Here is a 15,091-nt window from a genome sequence, read left to right as displayed (position 1 = left end):
CTACCAAAGGAGCGGTTGCAGTTTGGATAGATTCTGCGATCAATGACTTGACTGAAGTTTGCACGGTTTCAACTATCATCGACCTGATCGATGTTTGAGCAATGTTGGCAATCTCGGTTTGAACGGATCCCCGGATAGTGTTTGTCAGATTAGTTTCAACGGTTGCAATCTTCTCATCGGTTGCAATGTTGTATTTCCCAAGGCAAGAGATGATTGTATCGATCACCACTTGCTTTACCTGCTCAAATTCCGGAGCCTTATCAGTCTGAGGAGGGTCGCTGCCCCGGTTTTCTGCTGTCATGGAGGTCTCTCCGGTAGCAAAGAAAGGCTTGCTTTGATATAGGTCAGCATGGGTTAAGTGATGTCTGCAATCGTTCCTCCATTCTGCTTCGAGTCGGTCAATATTTTTAATGAGTTTTTCCCGCACTAGGTGAAACCGCTCAAACATTCTCGCTTCGATTGGAGTTAAAGTTTCTCCTTATGGCTCTCTTAGTGCATCTTCTACTGCATGTAACCGGGCACATTCTTGAATCGCCGCGGTTTTGCTGAATGCGGCTTGAATAACATTGGTACCCGCAAGTTTGAGAGCCACTTCTTCAAGTTCCAATAGTTTTTCCCAGTGTTTGTTACCGCTCATTTCTGGGATCATGTGTGATAGCTTTGTCTCACAACGGAGCTTGATCCATAAGTGGTATGGTGATATAAACTCACCAGCATCTTTGTTCATATCTAGAAGGAGTTGCTGAAACATCTCCTCCTCTTCTTCTGCTGAAATGAGGACCTCGGCCTCGGTTATAATCTCAGGTTGGGAACCGGTTTGCATAACACCTTTTCCCTTTACCGTAGAATCTTCAAGTAAAACCTCTTTGCCTTTGTTAATCTGAATTGGACCTTCAGGTGTTAAAGTTGAATTAACTGGCCCATCTTGGGCCGATTGGAGCGTTGTATCGATTGGAACGGACTTGTTCCCCACCGAACCGAATGGTTCTTTTTCTTCAGTATTTCCCTCCTGAGCCGGAGGGGTGATGTTATCAGTTTTGGCCGTCTCTTCGACCGAATGGATTTCACTTTGACCGGGTATCTCAACCTGATCAGCTGGCTTAAGACGACTTGACACATCGTCTTCGGTTTCCTTAACAATATTTTGGACTACGTCCACAATGACTTCTGAGGTATTTAAACCTACGTCGGCCATTACCTCGTCGATGTTCTTGTTAGGAGACTTGGAGTTTTCAGAGTGAACACTAACATCTACTACCTCCTTTGATGTTGACTCGGTTTCTTGGCTCTCCGAGGGTTCGGCTTGCCTCGGTGATGGAGAGTCGACATGGATAGGATGAACGGTGTTGATGAGAATAGGCTGAAAGACGTCTCCGGTTCTCTTTGGCGAATGATCCGAGGAAAGAGTTTTCTCGGAGTCAGCAGGCTTGTTGGAGCTCTTCTTTGCGGATGGCTTCTTCCTTCCCTTTTTCTTCTGGGAGGCCTCGGCTTGAACCGCCTTCCCCTTAGGATCTTCTTGTTTCGAGCTTTCTCCAGCAGGAACGGATGAACCTGTTCCTTTTAAGGACTTCGGCTTGGCCGCTTTGACAGTCTTCTTGCTCATTGGCTTAGAGGTAAGAATGTTAGCGGGTGGGAGAGGTTCACCTTCACCAAGTTCCACATTAAGGAACTTAAGAATTTTTACAATCTGCATTGCGAAGGCCTGAACCCGGCCATCCTTCTTTATTACCATTTCACAGAACTATTCGAAGATAACGGCTCCCTAATCTATCTTGTCACCGCGGACAATCGCCATCATCATTTTCAATTTGAGTTTGGTTAGGTTATCGAAATTACCTCCTCTTCCTTGAAGTGAACGAGAGATTATGTTCAACAACCATTTGAACTCCGGTTTGAGTTTGTTCTTCGGCTTGAATGAGTCACCAGATCCTGGTCGTCAGCCGATATTACCAACCAGACCGCGTTGGATTCTGCATCGGTTAGGCTTGTTTTGAAGTCCAACCCGGTATTTGGCAAACCGAGTGCTTCAGAGAAAATCTCCTCTGTGATGTTAACCTCTTTGCTGCTGACGGTGGCGGAGACTTTCCTCTTCGTTAGAGTCGCCGTCACCAGAAACTCCATGACCTCCGTCGGGTGCACGACGAACGGACCAGAGAGAAACGTTTCCAATCCCGCATCCCTCAGCGATTGCAGCACGACCTTGTTTTCCTCCCCGGCGTGTTCGTCGATGTCGTTGAAATCGACCTGCAACATCCATTGAAAGGGTGCTTTACCTAGAGCCATGTTAATCTTGTGAATGAAAAAGATGAAGAACAGCGATGAACGGAAGTTAGAGAGCTTTTTAAGATATTGAGATTTTAGAGAGAGAAAGCTTGCGTAGAAAATGAACTGTTTTGAACTTATATAGGAGGCGGTTTCGAACGGTTGGAAGACGAACCGTCACTTGGTTATGTTTTTGGGGCCAATTTTACTTCCAAAAGTTACTGCAGTAACTTTCGGCGGTAAATGCGGAGAAAACAATGGGCGGTAAATTTTGTGCGGTAAAACTGTGGGCGGTATGTTTTTCAAACTTTTCAGGTTTTGTTTGAAATTTTGATTTACCGGAAGCTTTGTTAACCGAAAGTTTCGTTTAACATGAAGTCTTATGTTTATTGAAGTCAAAACCGGAAAGAAAAATATTGTGAATAACCGGAGACTTTAAAAATTAGAAAATTTTATAAATAAGTCCGAAGCAAAGAGTAGTGAAGCGGTTTTTGGTCGTACAAAAAAATGACCAAAAACCGAAAGAAAAATAGACAATCTAATCAAGATCGATCCAATCCCCCTCTAGCATTCTGACAAGCCACTTGGTCACGGTGTTGTCGGGTGTCCGTTCCTCAATCCTCGATATCCACCTATCTAGCATGGATAGAGTCAGAGTGTTGGCCGGTCCGACAGGAACACCGGGCCCGAGGTTGCGGCGATGAGTCTCCAAAAATCGAGAGAATTGTGGAGCGAAACCGATCCTTCCTCTTGGAGCGATTATGAGCTGCTTCAAGTTGTTGAAGAGGTAGGAGGACCAGTTGATGGATGATTTGCGGATGATGGCTATCATGATGTCGAAAGCCTCCCGGTTATAGTTTTGGTTGGGCATTCGGCCCATGATAGACCGCTGAACCAAATCATGAAAGACTTGGTAGTGAGGAGCGAGTTTTTCTTTCTTCCCGTGGTTGTCGACCGGTTCGATGGAAGAGGAGAAGATATAGCCGAAGTCTTCCTTAGCCGGAAAGAATGGCGTTGGGAAGTCATAGAATCCTTCGGTTGGAAGGTTGAAGAAAGCAACAAAATGCTCTTCGGTAAGCCGAAGAAATTTTCCGTCAATGATGGTCCTTATACTACCATCATCAAGAATGTGCCCATTATTGAAGAACTCGCACACATCCTCGACAAGGATGGTGTCTGAGCCTTCAAGAAAGTTTTGAAGCCCTAATTCTATGATCGGTTGAAAGATAGTATCGTGAAACCGGCCATCTTTTATTTCTTCGAAGTTGACTACGATTGAGTTTCTTAGTTCAACAGTCATTTTGGAGAAGTGTGGGAATGAGAATCGAAAGGAGTTCTTTGAGCTTTCAAGCTTTAGAGAGAGAAGAGTAATGGAAGCGTGTTTGAAGATGAAGGATTGAGCCCTTTTTATAGCTTGAGTGGTTGGGTGCATTAAATGAGAATATTTTGAAAAATCAGACCGTTTATGTCTGGTCATAAATGTTTTGTCAATTTTCAAGGGGATAAGAGTATGTCTAGTCAAATCGGATCAGGCATGCTTCTTGAAAGCGGATATTTCTGTTTCCAAGAGTGATTTGATTTGGTTTGATACGACGCATTTAATGTTGGTCATTTACTTTAGGATTTCTTTGATTTTTGACTGAAATGGAAAGAAATGATCTTCATTAATTCAAGGTACCAAACCGGTAGTACAGCAAAATTACCGGTTTGGGAAAAGATAAGGAGATGAGATATGATTTAAACATTAGATGACCCAGCCGCTTGATTCCTCTTTGCCTTAGCTGCTTCCCACCTGTCGATCAGCTCTTGGACTCTCTCCTTAGTGAGCACGTGCTTCGGATGGAGAGTGACAAAGGGTCCGGAGTGGATATCCAGACTGGCACAAAAACCGATTAGCTGAGGAGCGTAGCCGGTTTTGTTTGAAAGAAGCATCTTCTTCAGGTTGCTGAAGATGATCCAGGACCAATTTACCGGTGTCCCAACCGTAACGGCGATCATCATCTCGAAAAGCCTTTGGGTGTAGTAATAGCCTTTCTCTCTTCCCAGAACAGACTTTCCCAGAATCTCACAAAGAAGCTGGTACTTGTAAGAGAGTTGGCTTTTAGCACCCCGGGGTCTAACCGGGATGTTAGAGTTGGAGAACCGATGACACATTTCTTCCATGGTCACCGGGGAGTAGGTTAAATCGGTTACCCCTTCAGTGGGCAAACTGCAGTATTCAGCGAAATCCGTTTCGCTGAATATAAAGGACTGACCGTAAACTCGTGCAACGATTATATCTCGATGCACCTCCTTTGCGGTCTGTAAGAATTCATCGACTACTAGGTAGTCGAGAATGAATCTGTTTTCCAGAAATCCTCTTAGCCCACTTCTTTCAACGGCCAAGAACATTTCCTTTACATCGTGATCTTTGTATTGGTAGATCGAGTTGAAATCGGCCAATAGAATTTTCTTTGCTAGTGAGTTGGAGTTCATGTTCTTGAGAGAGTTTTTAAACTCAAGACAGTTTTTGTGAATAGTGAATTTTGTGAAGATTTGTGAGGATTTGAGGGTGATTTATATAGCCAGGGGTTCGGCTAGATCAATAGGTTAAGCATGCTCAATGATGTCATCAATTAGTTAATAGGCTTTAACTTGTTGAAGTGTATAATGTTTATTTCCAATGCAAAACTAATTATTACTTATGATATTCATAATGACAAAAATCTATTGACAATATGTGAGTCTCCCTCTCTTGATGATGGACACATGTCGTCATCTCGATTGCGGTAGACTGTTTTTATTTATTACAGGCTTCATTTCTCAAGGTATGCATGAAAATGCGGTTGGCTGTCCCAAGTTAACCGGAAAAGTTCAGTCCATCGAAACCAGAGTGTATTTGTACTAATCGGTTTTCCATGATCGGTTTTAGTTGGATATTTTGTTCCGATTGTGAAGAAATGTTGAGTCACATCAGCATTTGTTCAACTTTGGGTTAAGTATATCCACTTTCACTAAGTCATTTCCACCTTATAGTAAGTATACACGTGATTTGACATCATGAAGTGATCAGGCATAACCGGAGACTTCCTCCCGGTTAGCATCCTTAAATTTTCAATGGCCTATTTGAATATGGTTTGAGAAGCGAGAGCTTCTCCCTGAACACATATCTCGGTTTCTCATTATTATGTATGTAAGCAATATGCATGCACAATCATGATATAAGTTGCTTAACATCGGTAATTCCTAGAATATTTCTGAAATGAGAAAACTTAGCTTCCTGTAGCGGTTTGGTGAAGATGTCAGCTACTTGTTGCTCAGTCGAGACGTATTCCAACCGGATGTGTTTCTCTTGAACATACTCCCGGATGAAATTATGTCTTATATCAATGTGCTTTGTTCTTGAGTGCAACACCGGATTGTATGTAATCGCTATCGCGCTGGTGTTGTCACGGAATATTGGTGATTCCTTGGCAACTACGCCAAAGTCCCTTAGTTGTTGTTGGATCCAGAGGAGTTGTGCACAACAGCTTCCGGCTGCTATATACTCTGCCTCTGCGGTTGATGTTGCAACTGAGGTCTGTTTCTTGCTGCTCCAGGTAACTAGCCGGTCACCCAGAAACTGGCAGGTACCACTTGTACTCTTTCTATCGATCTTGCATCCTGCGTAATCAGCGTCTGAGTAGCTTATGAGGTTGAAACTTGAGTCTTTTGGATACCAAAGTCCCACTTCTTGAGTTCCCTTCAGATATTTTAATATTCTTTTGGCCGCAGTGTAATGTGATTGCTTTGGATTGACTTGGAATCTCCCACATACTCCAACCGCAAACAAAATGTCAAATCGGCTGACTGTTAAGTAAAGCAATGATCCAATCATTCCTCTATATGCTGTGATGTCAACGGCTTGACCATCCTCATCTTTGTCTAATTTTACGGAAGGGCTCATTGGTGTAGCCGCCTCGGCGCATGTATCCATTCCAAACTTCTTCAATAGTTCGGCTAAGTACTTTGGTTGGCTTATGAATGTTCTGGCTTCAATCTGCTTAACCTGAAGTCCTAAGAAGAAACTCATTTCTCCCATCATACTCATTTGAAATTTGTCAGTCATCATTTTTGAAAACTTATTACATAGTTTTGGATCGGTTGATCCGAAGATAATATCATCGACATAAATTTGAACAAGTAATATGTGTTCCTTTCTCTCAAATTTGAAAAATGTTTTGTCAACTGAGCCTATTGTAAATTTGTGATCAAATAGGAATTGTGTTAATGTATCGTACCAGGCTCTTGGAGCCTGTTTCAAACCGTAAAGGGCTTTGTTCAGCCCGTAAACATGATTTTCGTGTTCTGGATTTTTGAAACCTGGAGGTTGATTAACATATACCTCTTCATTTACTTTACCGTTTAGAAAAGCACTTTTAACATCCATTTGAAAAACTTTGAAATTTTTGAAAGCTGCATATGCTAAAAATATTCTAATGGCCTCAAGTCTAGCTAATGGGGAAAATGATTCTTCAAAATCAACGCCTTCTTCCTGTTTGTAGCCTTGAGCCACTAACCGGACCTTGTTCCTCATAACTAATCCGTCTTCATTGAGTTTATTTCTGAATACCCATCGTGTTCCTATAACCGGTTTATTTTTCGGTCTAGGGACTAGGTACCAGACTTTATTTCTCTCAAACTCGTTTAATTCCTCTTGCATTGCTAGGATCCAATCGAGATCTGACAATGCTTCATCGACCTTTTTCGGCTCAATTTGTGATATGAAAGCGGAGTTTTCATAGTGTTCCAAATTTTGTTGCCTAGTTCGGATGGGTGATGATAGATTACCTATTACTAGTTTAAGAGGATGGTTTTTATTCCTTCTGAGGTTTATCCGAGACGTGTCTATCAAGCTTTCGGTTGACTGATCAAGGTTAGACTGATCAGTAGGCTGAGCAGAGTCAGACCGACCGATTTCTTCAGTCGAAACTGAAGAGTCAACTTTCTGCGGTAAGACAACTTGAGCAGGCTGAGGTTCAGCATCAACCGCTTGGTCATTGACAAATCGTCTAAAAACCGGAACCTCGTCTTCATCATCAGAATAGATATTGAAATTTTCCATTCTGTTGTGAAGGTCGAAGGGTAATGTAGTGTTTCGTTCAACCGATTCATCAAAAACAACGTGGGCTGTTTTTCAACTGTTAAAGTCCTAGTATTATATATCATATAGGCTTTACTTACAGTTGAATATCCCAACATTATTCCCTCATCGGATTTAGCATAAAAAACAGTCAAGTAATTCTTGTCGTTGTTGTGAACAAAACATTTGCTACCAAAAATTCGAAAATACCGTATGTTTGGAATTCGATCATAGTATATTTTAAAAGGGGTTTTGGAAAATCGTTTAGTTACTAAAGACCGGTTTTGAGTGTAACATGCAGTATTGATAGCTTCAGCCCAAAACTTTTAAGCAATACCCGAATCAGCTATCATTGACCTTGCGGCTTCCTTGAGAGTTCGGCTTCTTCTCTCAGCCAGGCCGTTTTGTTGAGGAGTTCTAGCACTAGACAACTCGTGTCTAATACCGGAATCATTAAGAAAATTGGTTAATCTACTATTTATAAACTCAGTTCCTCTATCACTTCTGATTTTGTTTACTCGAATAGATTTCTCATTTTGTATTCTCAAAATCAATTTGATCAGGTTTGGAGTTGCTTGATTTTTAAAGGCTAGAAACGTTACCCAAGTAAATTTAGAATAGTCATCAATAACTACCATAGTATAATGCATGCCTCCTAGACTGGTTACTTTAACCGGATCAAACAAATCCATATGCAAGAGTTCTAAACACCGTTCAGATTGATAATTTCCTTTACTTTTGAAAGATGACTTTATCTGTTTACCCATTTGAAATGCAACACATACTTTATCTTTTGAAAACCTAACATTTGGAAAACCGTGAACTAGTTCTTTAGAGCATATAAAACTTATTGTTTTGAAATTCAAGTGGTTTAACCGTTTATGCCAAAGCCAGTTTGGATCACTTCCGGCTATCATGCACACAGGTTTTTCAAAATCAGTTTTCCAATTGACTTTGTAAATATTTCCCATTCGGTTACCGGTTAAAAGGATATCATTTTGCTGATTCTTAACTAAACATGTATTTTTATGGAATTCAACTTTATAACCCACATCGCACATTTGACTTATACTTAATAGATTAAAATGCAGTTCTTCTACCAGTAATACATTATTTATGGATAGGTTACCATGGACAATTTTACCCTTGCCCACGGTTTTACCATTCGAGTTGTCACCGAATGTTATGACTGCTCCGGTTTCATATTTGATGTCGGTTAGTAGCTCATCGTTGCCGGTCATGTGTCTTGAGCATCCGCTGTCCAGATACCATTTCGAGTTCTTTAGCCGATTGATTCTCCTAACCTGCAAAAGAAAATTATTTACACCTTTTTGGTACCCACATTCAGTTGGGTCCATGGTTGATTAGTCTCTTTGGGATCCAGACTTGAATAAGTCGGATTACTTTCCCGGTATCTGTTCTTATAATATTTGGCTTAACTTTTTGACCATTGCTCAAGAATGCCTTATGTTGTGGTGATGAGTGTCTTTGAGACCTAGATCTGCTCGTTTTGTTTTGTTTCCGGTTGGCTTTCCTTCTCTCAGGATGAAGCAAGTTTTCTGATTCAGTCGGACTTACATATTTTAGTTCTTCTTCCGGTTTTAGATTATGTTTTTCCTCATTTTCGGTTGTTGAACTCTTGACAAATCTTATGAATGGAAGATTGTCTTTTGTGAGTTTCATCCCGTTAAGTTGGTTTGAGTCGTTTTGTTTGTTTTGTTCGTAACCGATACCAAATCTACATTTAGGGTGTCTTTTATAATTGCACATTTGTTTTACGGCTTGACGAGATCTCTCCCACGCAGCCGTAACATACAGTGCTCGTTCATCGGTTTTAGTTATCGGTTGAACTGTCTCCTCATTATCTAAGGATAGTTCATCCGGTTCATACATTGGGGTTTCGCATGTCTTAACAGCGATACTACTTGACTCTACGGTTTTAGGTTCTACCGGAGTCGGTAAGTATGGAGATATGTTTCTAAACTCAGCGACCATTTCGTTGAGTGCAGAAATCAAATCTTCCTTAGTAAACTCATCAGAAGAGAAATCAAATACATCTTCGTCGTTCGCCATGAAGCATGTTACCCTTTCTTCATTATCTTCGTTGTCGGAGTACGCCCATTCGCTTCCACCGTCGGATGCAATGAGTGCTTTCTGAATTTTCTTCCCTTCGTCGGCATGCTGATCGTCGTTTCTCCAGTAGTCATTTCGTTGGTTGTCATTTCTCTTGTAGTTGTTCCCTTGGTAATTGTTACCCTGGTACCGGTTGCCTTGATAGTTGCCTTCCGGTTTTCTATCGTCTCTCCTTGGCTTCTACATTCTGACCTGAAATGTCCAAAACCGTCACAGTTATAACTCTTTTATTTGATTTATCTACATAATTATAATTAAAGTTGTTGTTAGATGGAGGCTGATTCTTCTTCATGAATCTCCCAAATTTCTGAGCTAGAATCGCCATCACATCTTCACTGATTTGATCAACGTTTTTGACTGGAGCCGGAACGGTTGATACTTGGACCGCCGGTTCTACCGATGTAACCAAAGCTCTGGTTGCGGTTGACGTGGATGCTTCATCTTCGATCCGAGACTTAATCTCGAACTCGTAGGCTTTTAGATCCTCAAATACATCATGCAACTTTATCTGCCCGAGGTTGCTTGATTCTCTCATCACCATGGTCTTGATATCCCATGTGCTCGACAGTGATCTTAAGGCTTTGATGATTACTTCACGATTGTCGTATTTCTTTCCGAGTGTTTCAAGCTCGTTGACCACACTGGTGAACCAGTTACTAAACTCCTTCATATTTTCCCCCGGTTTCATCTTGATGTTTCATATTTTTGTGTAGCCACCAAGATTTTGTTCTCCTTTGTTCTTTCATTTCCTTCATGAATCTGAATGATCGTTTCCCAAGCTTCCTTTACATTATCGCAGGCTGATATTTTGTTCAAGGTATTATCATCTATAGCTTTATAGATGTGCATCATGCAATAGTTGTCCAGGTTACTCCGTCTTCGATCTTCAGTTGTCTATTCGTCTAACTCCTTGTTGATCTTGATTGGCCCTTCTTTCAGGACTCGACTCATCTCATCATCCAACGTGATCAGATGTAGATACATCTGTTTCTTCCAACTGTTAAACGCTTCATTGTTTAGCATTGGTGGCTTGTCGATGTGGGTCATGCTTCCCATCTTCTTCGGTTGCTTGAGTGCTAAGAACCTAACTCTGATACCACTTGTTAGGATCGGGGACACCCTTGGAGGACCGGGGTGTTTCCGGTTTTAGGAAGGGTGGCCTCTTACAACACACACAACACTTTGGTGATAGTCCGGTTAGAGACTATAACCGTTCTCAACACTTCGCAAATTGTCACAGACTCTTGAACCGGGTTCAATGGCGGAAATGTCTGTTTCAGTCTGAAGCAACGTATGCGACTTAGATGATGTTTAGGAGGAGTCCGTTTTAGAAATATGAGTGGACCGGTTTTTTATATAAGGAGTAAGATTGCTTTTGGTTTTTGGTTAGGTTAGATGAGTAATGAAGGAAATAACACGAGACAAGATTTTTTATGGATGTTCGGAGCAAACCCTCCTACATCACCCCTTCTTCTCAGGTTATGAGAAGGATCTCCACTAACTTTCAAATTTACAACAATAACACAGCCGATCGAGCCCAACTCGCTACTCGCCGGTTACACCAATTCACTCTTGATGTAATACACAAATACAACACCAACACACACAAACAAAGCTTTCGGTTAATGACACAACGGTTTTGGATCGCGCGTAAGATTTCTTTATCTCTCTAAGATTTTCGTAACTTGTGTCGCCATTAATGAGGTCGCTTCGTCTTCCTTTTATAGTAAGGATGATCCCAACGATTACTTTCTTCTCTCACCGTGGGATTGGTTAATCCAGCGTCACGCTGGTGTAGGAAGGTTGCTTGCACGTTTCACCTTCCTCAACACTTGGCAAGCATGCAGACACTCCTCAGGTAAAGATGACGTTGCCCGTTTGCAGATTAGGACACGTGTCAGGCATGCACCTTCCGGCTGTCGAAGTCAGATCAGTAAATCATCATTGCTTTCCTCGCATGCTTCTGATCGGATCTTATCTTCGTTTATCCCTTCGAGACACGTCTATTTCGTCATATTATGTCATCTTTGCAGAGTGTAGTTTCCGGTTGTTTCTTACACAGTATAGTCCGGCTGGGATGTGGACTTGTCTTTGCTAGCCGGTCTCTCTGAGAAAGTTGAAACTGGTTCCTCTGATCTTGACTTGATCACTTGGAACTGGATTTCTTTGAAGTGTTATTCATCCGGTTTATGAGGCTCCATCCGGTTTGTGCAATTCGATCTGTTCCTGCACATAGAAGTTAATAGTTGTTTAGTTTTTCTGGCCGGTTTCAAAAATTAACTTTACTTAATTTTTCTATCAATTTCTCCCTTTTTGATTATTTAGAATAAATATTCAAAACTTGTAATGTATGGCCAGTTTGAAAATTAACTTACTTAATTTTTCTTTCCATTTCTCCCTTTTTGATTATTTAGAATAAATATTCAAAACTTGTAATGTATGGCCGGTTTGAAAATTAACTATTAATAGATAAGAAATAATATTTATTATACCTGACAAAAGATTTCCACACGATAATGATGAAGATTAGTGATGAGTTCCATTTTCCTCTTCGCCTACCATTGCTATCAATTATCATATGCTCATTCATATCAAGTATTGAAATCGAGTGTAATTGAATAAAACTGTTAACTTGGTCCAAAATATCATGCCATCCATCTTCTTTAAATTTTTGTAATTGATTTTTCGAACTCGCAATCAATGACATTGCTTGAACTATATTTTGATCTCCTCTTTGTAGCAAAGTGATAACTCACTTGTAATTCCCAATAAATTTTTCATCAATGCAACACAAAAACAAATTCATAAAAAAACTAACTATATAAAAAAAAATATGAAATCTAATTTAATAGATTTCAGCCTAGTTTTATGAGAATATAAAAAAAATAAAAATAAAAATAAGAACAAAAATACAAAAACGTGATAAACATATATTATCAAGTGAATAGACACTCGAGATTACGATTATAGAATATTAATGCATATAAAAATAATATATCAAATTCTTTATTTAAATACCGAACAAAACCAATGTAACTATTTTAACTTTTTTATTAATATTAATTTATATTTTCTTATAAAGTTTTGAAATAGTTTAAAATTAAGAAATATAAAATACTATTATTATTTTAATCAAATTATATAATTATGAATTAGTTTATAGATAAATTATATTTTAAAATGTAATAGATAAAATTAAAGTTGAGGGCAAGATCACCTGACCTCATGTTTAACTTTCAGTTACAAAGCCAACTGGACTAAGAGTTACTTGTCAAATATATATATTTAAAAACAAATTATTGTAAGGTTGGGGAGGCCCGGGCCCCCCAAGGCCCCCCTTTAGGTCCGCCACTGTTTGAAATATTATTTATTTTTCCTAACTTTGATGTATCTCATTCTTTTCAGGTACAATTGAGATCACGCCTTCATATATATGTTTTCATCTCGATTTACCTATTTATTTTCTCATACCATGATGACAACCTAAACGCATGCCCTAGGAAAAGATTCATACAAACCTTTAGTCGCATAATTAGGGTTGGATTTATCTTTAGACGCATGTACTAGGGTGGATTAAATAAACGAAGTGTAAAAGAAATATTTTTTGTAAAATGGCCAAGAGCTTATAATAGAGACCTGGTCATAAGAGACATAATTGTTGTTCTTTCTCACGTGTAACCAAGCCCCGAACCTTAATCAGAATCTCTTTAATCCGCATTCGAGAACGCTCAATATTTTATTTTCCTAACTTCTTAAAGATAAAATTGGGTGGAGACTTTAAAAAGTAAAAGCTAGTCTAATCGATATCATTAAATCCTATTTCGGTTCAAAGTAAAACCATTGAAATCATCTATATTATCATTTAGATGAATCAAAGTTGGATCCACGAGGAAAGAAAGCCTTTTTATGGGATTTACTACGGGAGTTAAGAATATCGCCTTTGGTTTGGATGCAAAAAAAAAAACATTATCAATCGAGATGTTACTTTTGATGATTATTCAATGTTAAATAAGGTAACACCAGACAAGCACATCAATGCCGCCGGAGAAATTTTCTCTGGAGATTTATTTTCTCACTTCGGGCACGACTGACAAATCAACGCCGCCAGAGCTTCCAACGTCGGAATGATCTCAAATTTCTCCAATAGGTGCGTCTCTTTCCCCCTTACAATCTGTCTGAAGGAATTTCAATTTGACTAGAGGAATCGGGAGATATCGCAATTATAGTTTATGGATCGAATATTTGGGTCGCTATCGGCACGATCGGCACAATCAGCATGATTGACACGAACGACACAAACGACGCGGATTCTCGGTGTGAACGCGCTTCTACATCGGAAGTCGCCCGCCATCCTCTAACGCCTTTCGACTCGGTTGTCGTGCGCCCTCTAGAACGTGTTCTATTGTGCAATGAACGGTTCTCCAACCGTAACCCAACCGGAGCATTTCGTTAAATTTAGAGACATTCATGAATATATAACAGATATAACATAAAAAACGTCAAAGAATTTATGAATCTAAATTATTCGAAGTTAGACATAATCTTATTTTTTAAATAATCTCTTCTAATTTAGACATGAATAAAAAAAACTGTGACAGAGAAATAGTGTTTCGATACACCATAATCGATTAATGATATAAAATATTTATAAAAAAACTAACATGAACCTTGGAATGAACACTGTTTATAATTAAGATTTTTTCAATTATGATAAAGAAATTTGTAGGAACAAAGTTTGTCCACCAAGATTGCAACATTGACTTCGAAGAATAATAACTTTTGGGTTTTCAGTTGATCTAAAATTTAATATTATCGAACATCATAAGACGTTTTCTGATATCTGAAGAGAAATAACTTTCTTATTACAAATAAAACACCAATTGCTCAAAATATAGAATTTGTCACAAGGGTTTCGATATAAGTAAGAAGCACTTAGTAGACGAAATTAAAAATAGAGGCAAAAGCCTTAATATTTTATTAGGATTTCTTTATTGATTGCACGAGTTCTTATTATGGAGGAACACATTTTACTGTTAAGATTATAAAATAATGAAATATTATTAAACTATATATGGTCATATAATACTTAATATTAAACATTTTAAATCAAATTATGAAGTATGTTTGATTGTGTAGTTTTTCTTTCTTACTTTCCACAATTTTGAAAACTATTAATTACTGTTCTTCAGGATTGTTGGATGATTTCCCTCTTAGACTACTACATATAAATAAACATAATTTTATTCAATCTCGTCATCAGCTAAAATTATTCAATTCATTAATCAAAGAATTAAAAGATTATTTATTTACAAAAAACTAAAATGATTAATTATAAATTAATATATTTTAAATATTTTAACCAAAAACTACTCATCTTTTCAAAATTATCACATTTAACATTTTTTAAATAAATTAATATTTATTAAAATAATCATAAAAAACTCTAAGAGAATTCTCAAAAACAATAAAATAAATGTTTTTGGTCTAATATTAATGAAATGTATATTTTAAATAGAAAGATGGCATTGTCATGCATCTACTTACAAAAAAAAATTAAAAAGGCCTTACTATTAGTTTGAAAACCTTTGTATTTAT

This window comes from Impatiens glandulifera, unplaced genomic scaffold, assembly GCF_907164915.1.
Source record: "Impatiens glandulifera unplaced genomic scaffold, dImpGla2.1, whole genome shotgun sequence".
Taxonomy (NCBI): Eukaryota; Viridiplantae; Streptophyta; class Magnoliopsida; order Ericales; family Balsaminaceae; genus Impatiens; species Impatiens glandulifera.
Note: the sequence above shows the minus strand (reverse complement) of the source record.